The sequence below is a fragment of the Pristiophorus japonicus genome, chromosome 10 (genome assembly GCF_044704955.1).
Source record: "Pristiophorus japonicus isolate sPriJap1 chromosome 10, sPriJap1.hap1, whole genome shotgun sequence".
NCBI lineage: Eukaryota > Metazoa > Chordata > Chondrichthyes > Pristiophoridae > Pristiophorus > Pristiophorus japonicus.
Genome location: NC_091986.1, coordinates 161,169,556 through 161,184,871, shown reverse-complemented (window position 1 = coordinate 161,184,871; position 15,316 = coordinate 161,169,556). Strand labels below are relative to the sequence as shown.

Here is a 15,316-nt window from a genome sequence, read left to right as displayed (position 1 = left end):
AACTGCAGTAAGACCTCCCTGCTCCTATATTCAAATCCCCTAGCTATGAAGGCCAACATACCATTTGCCGCCTTCACCGCCTGCTGTAGCTGCATGCCCACTTTCAGTAACCGATGAACCATGACACCCAGGTCTTGTACCTCCCCTTTTCTTAATCTGCCGCCATCCAGATAATCTGCCTTCGTGTTTTTGCCCCCAAAATGGATAACCTCACATTTATCCACATTATGCTGCATCTGCTATGCTTTGCCCACTCACCTAACCTGTCCAAGTCACCCTGCAGCCTCTTAGCGTCCCCCTCACAGCTCACACCGCCACCCAGTTTAGTGTCATCTGCAAACTTGGAGATATTACACTCAATTCCTTCATCTAAATCGTTAATGTATATTGTAAAGAGCTGGGGTCCCAGCACTGAGCCCTGCGGCACTCCACTAGTCACTGCCTGCCATTCTGAAAAGGACCCGTTTATCCCGGCTCTCTGCTTCCTGTCTGCCAACCAGTTCTCTATCCACATCAGTATATTACCCCCAATACCATGCGCTTTGATTTTGCACACCAATCTCTTGTGCGGGACCTTGTCATCACCTGCTCCCTCCTCTATTGCTCTCCCCAACCTATTCAAAACAGCTGCCATCACTTGCTAATCAGCCCACCCTTTACCTTTCCATTGCCTTTAATGACCATTCTATTTTGTTAACCAAAATTCTTGCTGTTGTCGTGCAACTATCTGCTCCCCTCTTCCACCAGTTCCTATTCAAGAACCTTTAATCCTGTTCGTATCCACAGCACTGACACTTCCCTAGTCAATGACCCTATTGATATGCTATGCCACTGTGATTATACAGATTTCTGAATTAAACCAGGGCCTAAAGGGTTACATTTTCCAGACAGATTGCATAAACAACAAAATGATGCTTTTATATAGCACCCTTTAACATAGTAAAACATCCCAAGGTGCTTCACCGGTCTATCATTCGACACCGAGCTACATCAGGAGATGTTAGGACAGGGGACCAAAAGATTGGTCAAAGAGAGAGGTTTTAAAGAGTGTCTTAAAGGAGGAAAGAGAGATGGTGAAGTTTAGGGTGAAAATTTCAGAGCTTGGGGCCTAAACAGCTGACGACACAACTGCCAGTGATGCAGTGAAGGAAATTGAGGATGCACAAGAGGCCAGAATTGCAGGGACACAGAGTTCTAGGAGGATTGTAGGGCTGGAGATGGTTACAAAGATAGGCAGGAGTGGGGACATGTGGACTGGGCAACAATGTAGCTTGGCAAGCACAGGGGTTATGGGTGAACAGGATTTGGTTTGAGTTGGGATATGAGTGACCGAGTTTTGAATGAGCTGAAGTTTACGGAGGGGGAATGATGCGAGGCTGGCCAGGAGAGCTTTGGAATAGTCGATTCTGGAGGTAACAATTGGATAACTTTGAGTATTTCAGCAGCAAATGAGCTGAGGTAGAGACGAAGGTGGGTGATACTACAGAGGTGGAACTAGGCGGTCTTGGTGATGGACAGGATATGGGATCAGAAGCAGAATTGCTGGCTGAGACAAGTCAACACTTTGCAAGTGCTTTTTTATGCTTTCCTATTGATGGACCTGTGATTGCAAGATACTGGCTCATCATAAATTGTGGCTTTTTGTATGATAATTCAAACAACACAAATCAAATAACATTTTAGAGACTTAATAGAATCATACAGCACAGAAGGGGGGGCATTAAGCCTGTGGCAGCTCTTTGAATGAGCTATCAAATTAGTCCCACTTGCTGCATGCCTTTTCCCCTTAGCCCTGCACATTTTTCCCCTTCAAGAATTTATCCAGTTCCCTTTTGGAAGTTATTATGGAATTTGCTTCCACCACCCTTTCAGGCAGTGCATTCCAGGTGATGATAACTCACTGCACAAAAATAATTCTCCTCATCTTGACTCTGGTTCTTTTGCCAATTACCTTAAATCTGTCTCCCCTAGTTACCAACCCTTCTGCTGGAAATGTTTCTCCTTATTTACTCTAGCAAAACCCTTCATGATTTTGACCACCTCTATTAAATCTCCTCTTTTCCTTCGCTGCTCTAAAGAGAACAGCCCCAGCTTTTCTAATCTTTCCATATAACTGAAGTCCCGCTGGTACCAATCTAGAAATTCTCCTCTATACCCTCTCTAAGGCTTTGACATCTTCCCAGAGTGTGATACCCAGATTTGGACACAATACTCCATCAGGGGCCTAACCAATGTTTTATAAAGGTTTAGCATAACTTTCTTGCTTTTGTGCTCTAGCCTCTGTTTATAAAGCCAAGGATCCCATATCTACATGTAACCCCAGTAATTACTATCGGCAATATCAGTAGCCATGGACTAATATTTTCATATGACTCTCATCTATTTAGTGGGGGTACTAACCCACTTAAAATAAACAGAAGAATGTCATATGAGTGTGTTAAATGTGTGGCTGCTGTTATTGCCAACAGTAATTACTAGGCAAATGTATCTTGAGAAGTACTTTTTAAGCTGTAAAAGACTTGGTGGACTTGTTTTGATAAGTTTTCTTTTAATTAGTTTTGATTGATAGCCTGAAGTATTCCTTCAATGGGTTGTGTTGCAAAATTGCCCATTAACTATTTTTAGTTTACAGTAGTTTATAAAATCATCAATGCATAAAAATTGTTGGTAGACTAATTGCGTCTATTGGTATTTACTGTGAATTGTTTTATATTAACTTTGCAGCGACTGTGGTTCAGTTTTTATATAACAAGCCATTAATATGTTCCATGCAGTGTTGTAAGAAACCCATCATTAGATACAGAAGTGGTATGCGGGCAGTACAGATCTATAGTGTTTGCTAATATGATGGCATGTTGACGTCTGAATCGACCTTTAGGTGGAGAGGAAAGAGTACTGCACGCATGCATGTTGTAGTCACTGGCACATGGTTGAAGTACAGAAATGAATATTTAGACTGTAAGTTTGGAGAATGTTGCAACCCAGGAAGGAAATCTGAGCTGCTAGTTTCCAGTTGTGTAAGCCAAAACTAAAAGTCTGGTTTACCCAAACTGTTCTAAAATGCAGCTTTGTTTTATCTTCTACATAGCCCAAAAGTCTTTTGGTATTAGATCTCTTTTGTGTGTTTGTGTTACAGCACTTAAGAATTATAAGACAAGATCTTAATGGTAATTCGTGTCACACATTATTCCCCCTCTAATTTCCTACCCTCCTGTCCTGGTACTGAGGGATGGTTTCAAAGCTGCTGCCTGCCTACCAGTACCCATCAAAGGCCATTCTTCATGTGAGCTAAACCAGTGGCTTAGAAATTCGACGGCACTGTCATCTGTGCGTTAGAAACATAGAAACATAGAAAATAGGTGCAGGAGTTGGCCATTCGGCCCTTCGAGCCTGCACCGCCATTCAATGAGTTCATGGCTGAACATGCAACTTCAGGACCCCATTCCTGCTTTCTCGCCATACCCCTTGATTCCCCCTAGTAGTAAGGACTACATCTAACTCCTTTTTGAATATATTTAGTGAATTGGCCTCAACAACTTTGTGGTAGAGAATTCCACAGGTTCACCACTCTCTGGGTGAAGAAGTTTCTCCTCATCTCGGTCCTAAATGGCTTACTCCTTATCCTTGGACTGTGACCCCTGGTTCTGGACTTCACCAACATTGGGAACATTCTTCCTGCATCTAACCTGTCCAGTCCCGTCAGAATTTTATATGTTTCTAGGAGATACCCTCTCATCCTTCTAAACTACAGTGAATACAGGCCCAGTCGATCCAGTCTCTCATCATATCAGTCCTGCCATCCCGGGAATCGTCCACTTTATTCCGAATACTCCTCACATTGAGGCACATAGCCTTCAGGCTTGTGTTTTTAACACCCTTAGCACGCAGACTCTAGCGTGCATGTGCAGAGGTCCTGGTGCTGTTTTCAACGTCGGGACCTAGCTCTTCCCCCACCCCCCTTCTGCGCCACACCAGCTCCACAAACAGTCCGAGAATCGGCCATGATTGCTCGGATTTCTTTTGGCGCTGCTTCTGAGGTAAAATGTTGGCAGGGGGCTCGAAGGTGCGCCGAAAAAATTGGAGGGCCAAATTTGGGCCCATAGAATCACAGCAATTTATGGCGCAGAAGTAGGCCATTTGACCCATTGTGCCTGTGCCAGACAAAAAAGAGCTATCCAATCTAATCCCACTTTCAAGCTCTTGGTCCATTGCCCTGTAGATGACAGCACTTTTCTGACTGAGAATTCTGCAATGTGATTGCCTGCATAAACAGCTGGTTGATATCACGGCAGTATTGCTCTGGGGACTATTATCTGAATGGTGACAGATTAGGAAAAGGGGAGATGCAATGAGACCTGGGTGTCATGGTACATCAGTCACTGAAGGTTGGCATGCAGGTACAGCAGGTGGTTAAGAAAGCAAATGGCATGTTGGCCTTCATAGTGAGGGGATTTGAGTACAGGGGCAGGGAGGTGTTACTGCAATTGTACAGGGCCTTGGTGAGGCCACACCTGGAGTATTGTGTACAGTTTTGGTCTCCTAACTTGAGGAAGGACATTCTTGCTATTGAGGGAGTGCAGCGAAGGTTCACCAGACTGATCCCCGGGATGGCGGGACTGACATATCAAGAAAGACTGGATCAACTGGGCTTGTATTCACTGGAGTTCAGAAGAATGAGAGGGGATCTCATAGAAACATTTAAAATTCTGACGGGTTTAGACAGGTTAGATGCAGGAAGAATGTTCCCAATGTTGGGGAAGTCCAGAACCAGGGGTCACAGTCTAAGGATAAGGGGTAATCCATTTAGGACTGAGATGAGGAGAAACTTCTTCACCCAGAGAGTGGTGAACCTGTGGAATTCTCTGCCACAGAAAGTTGTTGAGGCCAATTCACTAAATATATTCAAAAAGGAGTTAGATGTCGTCCTTACTACTAGGGGGATCAAGGGGTATGGCGAGAAAGCAGGAATGGGGTACTGAAGTTGCATGTTCAGCCATTGAATGCCGGTGAAGGGCCGAATGGCCTACTCCTGCATCTATTTTCTATGTTTCTATGATGTAAAACTCTTCATGAGGACAAATACTGGCTCAGAATTTGCGGTCAGCAGCGAAGCAAAGGCATCTGTTGCTGGCCCTGAAGTACGCTTCGCACAAGGATCTCGCTTGAGTTTTCCGACCTTCAATTCAAATCAACGGGAAGTTAATGGGGTTTCCCTTGTGCGAACTCGTGATGCCAGCAGGCTGTCTAAGCAGCCAATCAAAAGGCAGAATTCTCACAGCCGGTAAACAAGGAAGTGAGTAAGCACTTAAAATTCTAACTTTTTTCCTTTTTTTTTAAGAGAGCAAAACAAATATTGGGGCTCTCATAGGGAAAAAGACAAACCTGAAATAAAGATGGGAAAACGTTTTTTTTAAAAAACTTTTAAAATGTTGCTTAAAATCTTTAACTTTTATTAAAATGGACAAATTTCAGACTACACAAAATTAGTTTTCCCAGGCCCACAACATTTGTTTAGCAGTAAACACACTGTCAAAACCTTAGTTACACCTAATCCCTTTGGGTTTGATGGGGAATTTAACAGCGTCTTTACTGCGGAAGAGCTGAAGTTTTCGCCAGTTTCCCGGAATTGGCTGATTACACAGATTGCCGGCTCTGTGGCGGGGGGGGGGGGGGGGGGGAGGGAGGAGAAGGGGAAGGAAACAGCGGCCTGTTTCAGAGCTGTCATTGACAGACCGCAACTTCAGGATTTCCACCTGCGCATGAATCAGATTCCAAGGTCGCCGTCAATTTCAAAGGCGGAATGACACCGAACACTGCCAGTTCGCCGTCATCCCGATCGCAAATTCCAGGCCAATGTCATGTAAAGTAATTGAAAACACGGGTTTTGTTTCGTACTCCAGAACGCAAATAGCTTTCAGCACAAGAATCTCGTTCCTTTGTGGTTCAGCAGCAGTAGACTTGACTGCATTTAATAAAGTGAAATGCAAATGCAATTAACTCTCCGCCTTCGATAAAGTTTGGCAAATAGTCAATAAAAGATAACCTTTCGGTTGGTTTAATGGCCCAAATGGTAGTGGCACCACTAAAAATAGATTTTGTACCAGGATTAACAGCAAACGGTGACTTTGTGCCATCATCTGTTGCTACTGGTGCTCTGAATCCACTCCCCAATGTATGCATGACAAATTCAAGAGCACCACAGACATACCATGGTTCTGCAATATAAATGTGACGTTAAACAGGTCAAGCTTTCATTGTGAACTATATATAGACGAGGTGAACCCCCTCCCCCATAATTGTGCAGTGGCTGCAGTCTCTCACCCCCTCCACCCCCCCCCACCCACAGCGATCTCGGGTCAGCAATATTTGGCGCCTCATTGGTGCCTGTCGGGGGGGGGTGGAGCTTGACAACCGTGCGCGTGTGCACACTCGGGAGCTGAAGATTCCCGAGTCGAAAATCGTCCTCCGCCAGACCCTGCCCATTGCACTGCGTTCCGGGTCTCACCGAGAAAAGTGGGATGAAACTTCCGCCCACTCGGCCCCACCGATACTGGACGGTAAAAAATGACACACCGCCGAAAAATGGGCTTAACTTGTGTTTCACCAAATTCGGGCCCTTGATGCATTGCAGCAACTCCAAGCTAACTTCAATAGAATTTCCCAGCCCTGCAACCTCTACCACCAAGTCAATCGTCATAAAGTTATGAGAACACCATCTCTAAATTCCCCTCCAAGTTACACACCATCCTGACTTGAACATATACCATCATTGCTCAGTCAAAATCCTGGAATTCCCTACCTACCCTATCTAACACCATCGTTGGAGCAAGGACTGCAGAAGATCAAGGAGAAGGCGCACCATCTTTTGATTAAGTAGAGGGATGGACAATAAATGTGGCCTTACCAGAGCCAGCCAGAGTCACCCATATTCTGAGAAGAATTATTAAAAAAAAAAAAATTCAGATTCTATTCCAGATCTGCCCGAGTTAGATTATCTCAGCTGGGGTGTCTCCGAATTAAAGAGGAAAAATTCTTTGAGTTCCTGCTCCTGATAACCAAAGCCATCAAGCCTATCTTAATAGCTCAATGATCTCTGCTTCGGATCATCCTTGTTCTCCTCCTTATTTGCACCGTAGCTACAGCCACAAAATCCTTCGAGGTGGTGGGGCCAAAATTGTACCTAGTACCCCAAATGTGCTCTTACTAATTCTGGTCTCTTGAGCAACCCCTATTTTAATTGCTCCACCATTGGTGGCCGTGACTTCAGCTGCCAAGGCCCTAAGCTCTGGAATTGCCTCCTAAACCTCTCCTCCTCTCTACCTCTCTTTCCTCCTTTAAGATGCTCTGTAAAGCCTACCTCTTAATATCTAAAGATGCCCTAATATCTCCTTATGTGGTTAAATATCAAATTTTGTTCTATAACGCTCCTGTGAAAAGCGGCGAGGGCAGCAGAAGCAGTGCCGCAAAAAAGTCAATGCCGGGGCACTCAAAGACCCAGCTCAGAGAGCCCTATACAGTCAGTGCCTCACAGCTAACCTGGCGTGCCTTGATGACCCGGAGACACAGAATGCCCACAGCGCTTGGTTTGCCCTCCAGGCCTCCATAACCAGTGTCTGCGAAGAGATGCTCGGTCACTCAACCAGGAAACACCAGGACTGGTTTGATGAGAATGACCAGGGGATCCAAGAGCTAATAGATAGCAAACGCAGGGCATTTCTGAGCCTTAAACAACAATCCAACTCTGGAGCATCAAGGTAGCATTACAGACTGCTCAAGACTGAGGTCCAACAAAAAACTCGGGACCTAAAGAACAGATGGTGGATGGAGAAAGCACAGGAGATACAGCAGCTGGCCGACAGCCATGATGTGCGAGGATTTTTCAATGCAGTCAAGGCTACCTACGGCCCAAGGCCCCACCCCACTGCTGGCCAAGAACGGGGAAACACTCATCAAGGACACAGGCAGTCAGGGCCCGCTGGAAGGAGCACTTCGAAGATCTCCTCAATCGAAACTCTGTCTTTGACTTGAGTGTCCTCGACTCCATCCCGCAGCATGCTACCTGCCACCACCTCAGTAAAACCCCATCACTGCATGAGGTAGAAAAAGCCATAAGACAGCTAAAGAACAACAAGGCAACGGGAGCGGATGGAATCCCCGCTGAAGTACTGAAGTATGGCGGAGAAGCACTGTTGGCGCGAATGCATGATCTCATCTGGAGGGAGGAGAACACGCAGAGAAATCTGAGATGCAGTAATCGTGACCATCTTTAAAAAAGGGGACAAGCCCGACTGCGGCAACTACAGAGGAATCTCCGTTATCAGCCACTGGGAAAGTCGTCGCTGGAGTCCTCCTCAACCGTCTTCTCCCTGTGGCTGATGAGCTCCTCCTGGAGTCGCTGTGCGTATTTCGTTCCCTACGGGGCACAACGGACGTGATTTTTACGTGCGAGAGCTGCAAGGCCTTCTACATAGCCGCCTTCGATCTTACAAAGGCCTTTGACACTTTTAACCATGAGGGTCTATGGAGCGGCATCCTCCGTTTCAGATACCCCTAAAAGTTCGGCACCATCCTCTGCCTACTCCATGACGACATGCAGGCCATGATCCTTACCAACGGATCCATAACGGACACAATCCATGTCCGGACCGGGGTCAAGTAGGGCTGCGTCATCGTGCCAGCCCTCTTCTCAATCTTCCTCGCTGCCATGCTCCACCTCGCACTCAACAAGCTCCCCGCTGGAGTGGAACTAAACTACGGAACCAGTGGGAACCTGTTCAACCTTTGTCGTCTCCAGGCCAGGTCCAAGACCACCCCAACCCCTCATCGAGCTGCAGTATGCACAACTCCAAGTCATAGTCAATGTATTCACTAAGGCGTACGAAAGTATGGGCCTTACACTAAACATCCGTAAGACAAACGTCCTCCACCAACCTGTCCCTGCCGCACAGCACTGACCCCCCCCCCCCCAGTCATCAAGAGCCATGGCGCGGCCCTGGACAACGTGGGCCATTTCCTATACCTCGGGAGCCTCTTGTCAACAAGATCAGACATTGACGACAAGATTTAACACCGCCTCCAGTGCGCCAGTGCAGCGTTCGGTTGCCTGAGGAAAAGCGTGTTCAAAAGTCAGGCCCTTAAATATGCCACCAAGCTTATGGTCTACAGGACTGTAGTAATACCCGCCCTCCTGTATGGCACAGAGACATGGACCATGTACAGTAGACAACTCGCGTCACTGAAGAAATACCACCAACGATGTCTCCAAGATCCTGCAAATCCCCTGGGAGGACAGACTCACCAAAATTAGCGTCCTCGATCAGGCCAACATCCCAAGCATTGAAGCACTGATAAACCTGACAAATCTTCTGGAATTTTCGGAGGACGTAACTAGTAGAGTGGACAAGGGAGAACCAGTGCATGTAGTGTATTTGGACTTTCTGAAGGCTTTTGACAAGGTCACACACGAGAGATTGGTGTGCAAAATCAAAGCATATGGTATTGGGGGTAATATACTGACGTGGATAGAGAACTGGTTGGCAGACAGGAAGCAGAGAGTCGGGATAAACTGGTCCTGTTCAGAATGGTAGGCAGTGACTAGTGGAGTGCCGCAGGGCTCAGTGCTGGGACCCCCAACTCTTTACAATATACATTAATGATTTGGATGAAGGAATTGAGTGCAATATCTCCAAGTTTGCAGATGACACTAAGCTTGGGTGGCAATGTGAGCTGTGAGGGGGACGCTAGGAGGCTGCAGGGTGACTTGGACAGGTTAGGTGAGTGGGCAAATGCATGGCAGATGTGGTATAATGTGGATAAATGTGAGGTTATCCACTTTGGGGGCAAAAACGCGAAGACAGAATATTATCTGAATGGTGGCAGATTAGGAAAAGGGGAGGTGCAACGAGACCTGGGTGTCATGGTTCTTCATTGAAAGTTGGCACACAGGTATGTGGTGAAGAAGTCAAATGGTATGTTGGCCTTCATAACTAGAGGATTTGAGTATAGGAGCAGTGAGGTCTTACTGCAGTTGTACAGGGCCTTGGTGAGGTCTCACCTGGAATATTGTGTTCAGTTTTGGTCTCCTAATCTGAGGAAGCATGTTCTTGCTATTGAGGGAGTGCAGCGAAGGTTCACCAGACTGATTCCCGGGATGGCTGGGCTGACGTATGAAGAGAGGCTGGATCAACTGGGCCTTTATACATTGGAGTTTAGAAGGATGAGAGGGGATCTCATAGAAACATATAAGATTCTGACGGGACGGGACAGGTTAGATGCGGGTAGATTGTTCTCGATGTTGGGGAAGTCCAGAACCAGGGGACACAGTCTTAGGATAAGGGGTAGGCCATTTAGGACTGAGATGAGGAGAAACTTCTTCACCCAGAGAGTGGTGAACCTGTGGAATTCTCTACGGCAGAGTGTTGTTGATGAGGCCAATTCACTAAATATATTCAAAAAGGAGTTAGATGTAGTCCTTACTCTTAGGGGGATCAAGGGGTATGGCGAGAAAGCAGGAATGGGATACTGAAGTTGCATGTTCAGCCATGAACTCATTGAATGGCGGTGCAGGCTCGAAGGGCCGAATGGCCTATTCCTGCACCTATTTTCTATGTTTCTATGTTATTCTGAACTCCTTCATGGCAAACGAGCCAGAGGAAACGTTACAAGGATACCCTCAAAGCCTCCCTGATAAAGTGCAACATCCCCACTGACACCTGTAAGTCCCTGGCCAAAGACCGCCCTAAGTGGAGGAAGTGCATCCAGGAGGGCACTGAGTACTTCGCGTCTCATCGCCAAGAGCATGCAAAAATCAAGGGTAGGCTGCAGAAAGAGCGTGCGGCAAACCGGTCCTACCCACTGTTTCCCTCAATGACTATCTGTCCTGCCTGTGATAGGGACTGTGGTTCTTGTATTGGACTGTTCAGTCACCTAAGGACTCCTTTTTAGAGTGGAAGCAAGTCTTCCTCGATTCCGAGGGACTGCCTATAATGATGATGAAATGCCTTAGGATGTTATACTACATTAAACATGATGTATAAATACAAATTGTGGTTGTATAGGGAGAAAGAACTTGTATTTATATAGCACCTTTCCCATCCCAAAGCAATTCACAGCCAACTAATTATTGCTATGTACACAAATAGAGCAACCAAATTGTGCACAGCAAAGTAAATGATCAGTTAATCTGTTTTGATGGTGCTGATTGAGCCAAAAATGTTGGCAGGAAATGGGGAGAACACCTTGAAATTATGCAATGGGATCTTTTAAGTCTACCTGAACATACCTTCAACTTCTCACCTGAATGATGGCACATCCAACAATGCATCACTTCCTCAGTGCTCCATTAAGTGTCAGCCTAGATTATGTGCTCAGTCCTGCAGTGGATTGAATCCACCACCTCTTGCTCAGAAATTAGTGTGACAGCCAGCTTATTTTCCAGTGGGAGTGAAGAAAACTGGTGGGGTGGGGCGGGGGGGAGGGGGGGAAATAATCACTACTGACCACTACATAAGTGTTTTTTCTCCTTTGTCCCTCCCTTCACCTCTCTCCTAAGACTCCCCCTCTCTTTCCCTCCCTCCCTTTCTTCCACCTCCCTTTTCAATTGAAATCTATTTGTCTGGAGCTTTTGGTGGTACAATTCTTTAGTTTCATCAGGTTTAACTGAAAATAAATCTTCACTGAGAACTCCCATTTATTGGTACTGAGAAGTCGTAAGTTAAACAGGTAAAAATAGCCCCTCACTTTTGAAATTACATCACAAACACAAACTCTTGCATTTAATCCATCTCTTTATTTTGTTTGTGTCTCTTGTCAAAATTGTCCGTTTTCTACTCTGTTGCTATCCTCCCTGTTACTTAACTCATTGCTATGAACTCTATCAGTTCCATGTACTCATGGGTGATCATTTTAGTTTTCAGCAGTCCAGGAGTGCATATCAAGAATTTGAGCATGTTTAAAATTAATGGATGGAAAATTGTAAGTACGAATACTGGAATTCCTGAAATGCATTTCCTATTCGTAAAGCTTTGCGTTAGAAGTGCTGAATTCATAGAGTTTCCGTTTCTTATTTCTATGCTCTACTAGATTGGCCTTGGGTTGTACAAATTGACTCTATTCTGTCTCCTAAATCCAATACAATTTCTCTCTCTCTCAACTCTGTCTATCTCAGTTTTGAGCACACAATATCTCTCAATTTTGCTATCTTTTGTACATTAACCGTTATTGCTCTGACACTTCAGTTGACTACATCACTGGATTCCCAGAATATATATTGTAAAACAACCATCCAGAGCTACTGCTTGCCTATGTGCCGTGCATCCATCCCTGACTGGACGGAATGCAGGTCTTCCCACTGATGCTGCCCATATCCCACATTTTCCTCAATCACGGGGAGGAATAGCGCATGACCAACATTGCCATCCTCCCTTCTCAAGGAATAGTCTAAGGGCTCGAAGATATTGTCGCCAATGGTGGACTGAAAAGATTTTCAAATTTGCACAGTTGTTGCATTTATATAAAATATTAATTCAGATTGGATATTTGCAAACAAACAAGCAACTTTGTGACAAGATACCCACCTATGAAGTGAGCAGCAATAGGTACAGTTAACTCTTTTATAACATTTAAGTTTGTGACAAATATAGTTAGATACACTTCACCTTTTTTAAATTATTCTACAGTTGAACAACCTTCAAGAGAGGGATGGCTGTTTCAGTGCTTTTACAAAGACTGCTTTCCTTTGTTGATGAACCTGATGCAAATTTAGTCAGGAGTAAAACACTCCATGCAAATTAGGTGCTATAGTTCTTGGGCCACTGGTAGATTTCTATAATACAAGTGTGTGTGTTTGTTTAAAATAGTGAATGAAACTTCTTGAGAATAGGAGTATGTCACATGAAAAAAATTTTAAGGAACATTTTTACTTAAGACAAATGCAGTTCTTAGTAAATGGCTGTCCCAAAGTCCTTTGAGAAACAAACTGCTTTTACTGAAAATATATATTTGATCAGAACAAATACATATAATTGTGTGCCAAATGAAATGCATCACTTCCTGCCACAGTGACAACTCATAGTGCACACACCAGAGATTAAATACTTGTGAACTGAGTTGGTTTATGTCTTCTAGCAGAATGTTATTAGTTAAAGATTTTGTCAGACTGTACCGGTTGCTATATAAACAAATATAATACATTACCACACTGCCGAAGGAGGGCAAAGTGCTTTCGTAACGCTGGTCCAAATGACTGAAGGAAAGTATGAAACATGTTTTCTGTTCTAAGTGCTTTGATTTCCTACAGCACCGCCCACTAGCAATGCGTGGGTGGAGTCATCAGTCTTTTACTGCCAACATATCATCATACAGTATTTCTCAGTGCTGTGCAGCTTACTTGGGAGCATTGCAGTGGATTTGAATAGGAGTATATCTCCGAGCAACAAAAAGTTGTTTAGGTTCAGATTGAGAACGCACTGCCATTTTGCTTGGAAAGCTGTGTACATTTGAAAAGATTTAGTTCACAAGATTTGGTGAGTTCATGTGAAGTAGTTTGGATAATGCTAAAGTGTGATGGACTGCTTTATTATATTTGAAGATTACCAAATGTGATCGTATATCTCGCCTACACTTTCAGTAACATCTTGGCTTTTTAAAAATTTAAATAATCTGTGCAACTAACCCGAGTTACTTTAGACCTTGCTACTTTCCAGTGTAACTAATTGCCCGTTCCTTTACTGAATGTTTTAAATTTTTTCGGCTCTCTAACCACTGTGGGGGTTAATGTATACAAGGGGAGATAATGTGCTTTCAAAAGACTGCAAGATTTTATCACATTTGAAGAACGGATGAGAAGTTTAGGAAAAGTGGCTGAAAACAGAATATACAAAAAGATGGACTATAGATTAGTTGTAATTGGATGAAGCATATGTCTTTGTGTCGTGCTGTATACTATATCTTATGAGAAAAATATTTTCATTCATTACTTTAAGGATGATTAAGAGGCTTGAACAATAAGATTGGTATCATAGTCAGCTATCCCACGTGCCTTAAATTAATTTATTCAGTCTCGTAAGCCCAAATCTTATGTTTTTAAAAAAATTCTCACATTCCTGAAAGTGTTGACATCTTTCTGGGGTACAGTTCTACAGATGCTAGGTAGTACCTCCCCCTTATGAGCCTTGACAGTGAGTGTTGGCAGGCTACTTGACCATGGAGATATCACAGTCAAGCCTGATCTGTCCTCTCCCCTGATGTGCAGTTCATCAGGAGTTGCTAGATTGCAATCAGGAGCAGGAACTCTTGCAATTTTTTCTCTTGACCCACAACCCAGCATTGTCGAGGCCAAACTCCTGACTACGCTCAACAAACTGAACACAAACAAGTGGTCAAACCTAAAACTTTCCTGGTCTGTACAACTTAGTTGTTAGCTGGATAAACTGCTCAAGCCATCAAGGGAACCCTGTTCCTTTTTTAAAAAAAAACACAGTTGGTTTTGATGGAATTGCAGATTGTTGTTCTTTCCAATGGCCTTACCTTCGCAGTGTAATTCAAAACACAGGAAAGGTTTGGAAAGAACGAGATAGCATTTAAAATACCCTGTTCTTGCAAAAAGCTCTTTCAGAATGTGGCTGAGTATTTGAAGGCAGTTGTGTAAAAGTATCTTTGTTTTTAGTATTTATTCTGCATTCATGTAATGCTGGATTGGGGAATACCATGCAATAGTTGCCAGATGAAAATAGTCACTAAGGAACGTCCTGTCCTCCCTTTTATCACATTTTTGATATTGTGATGATGGGAGGTGCCCTCACATTACCTCCCTCAAATTTAAAAGCACGAGTGCTGATTCATTTTCCCTACCATTTTTACTCTTTTTTCACCTAACATTTCTCTTCTTAAGCTGTTACTCATCCTGGGGTATAGTTTCAGGGGTGGTAGCAGTTTGGCAGCACTCTTGATACATCACCCGATAGACTATTAAACCAAAGGAGCCATCAGTGCTAAGCCTGCTGTACTTTTTATGATATTTACTTTTTGGTAGATGCCATTGAATAGCTTTTGGGAGCAGAAACACTGGTTAATTTCTATTTTCCTCCTTTATTATGAGACTTTGTGACTGTTTATAATCCTGCAGTCATTATTCTGGCTGAGGAGGGCTAACTCAAAACAGACTAGGTGTCAAACCTGCATGAATTAATTGTGTGTGTGTGTGTGTGTGTGGTGTAAACAGCCCAACCCTCTTCCAACAGAGGCACCAACAGTTTCCTGGTGTGGCTGTTTCACCCAGTGCCTTTGACGCTTATGATTACAAATATAAACAGTGATA

General features: G+C 44.2%; 1 protein-coding gene and 1 long non-coding RNA gene across 4 annotated transcripts in view; one reads left to right on the top strand and one right to left on the bottom strand.

Moving 5' to 3' along the window:
- The window catches only part of LOC139274837 (uncharacterized), a 69,259-nt gene extending 56,050 nt beyond the window's left edge, over window positions 1–13,209 (bottom strand). Inside the window, exon 1 of the long non-coding RNA XR_011595624.1 lies at window positions 13,195–13,209. This is a non-coding gene — a long non-coding RNA (uncharacterized lncRNA). The remainder of the gene's footprint in view (window positions 1–13,194) is intronic.
- The window catches only part of LOC139275163 (spermatogenesis-associated protein 13-like), a 365,108-nt gene that overhangs the window by 137,532 nt on the left and 212,260 nt on the right, over window positions 1–15,316 (top strand). The window contains exon 1 of one of the 3 annotated variants that reach the window (XM_070892244.1): window positions 13,501–13,523. The exons of the other annotated variants lie outside the window; for them this stretch is intronic. The gene's annotated coding sequence lies outside the window, so the exon portion shown is untranslated. Of the gene's footprint in view, window positions 1–13,500; window positions 13,524–15,316 lie in introns of those variants that run through there. 3 annotated transcript variants of the gene reach the window in all.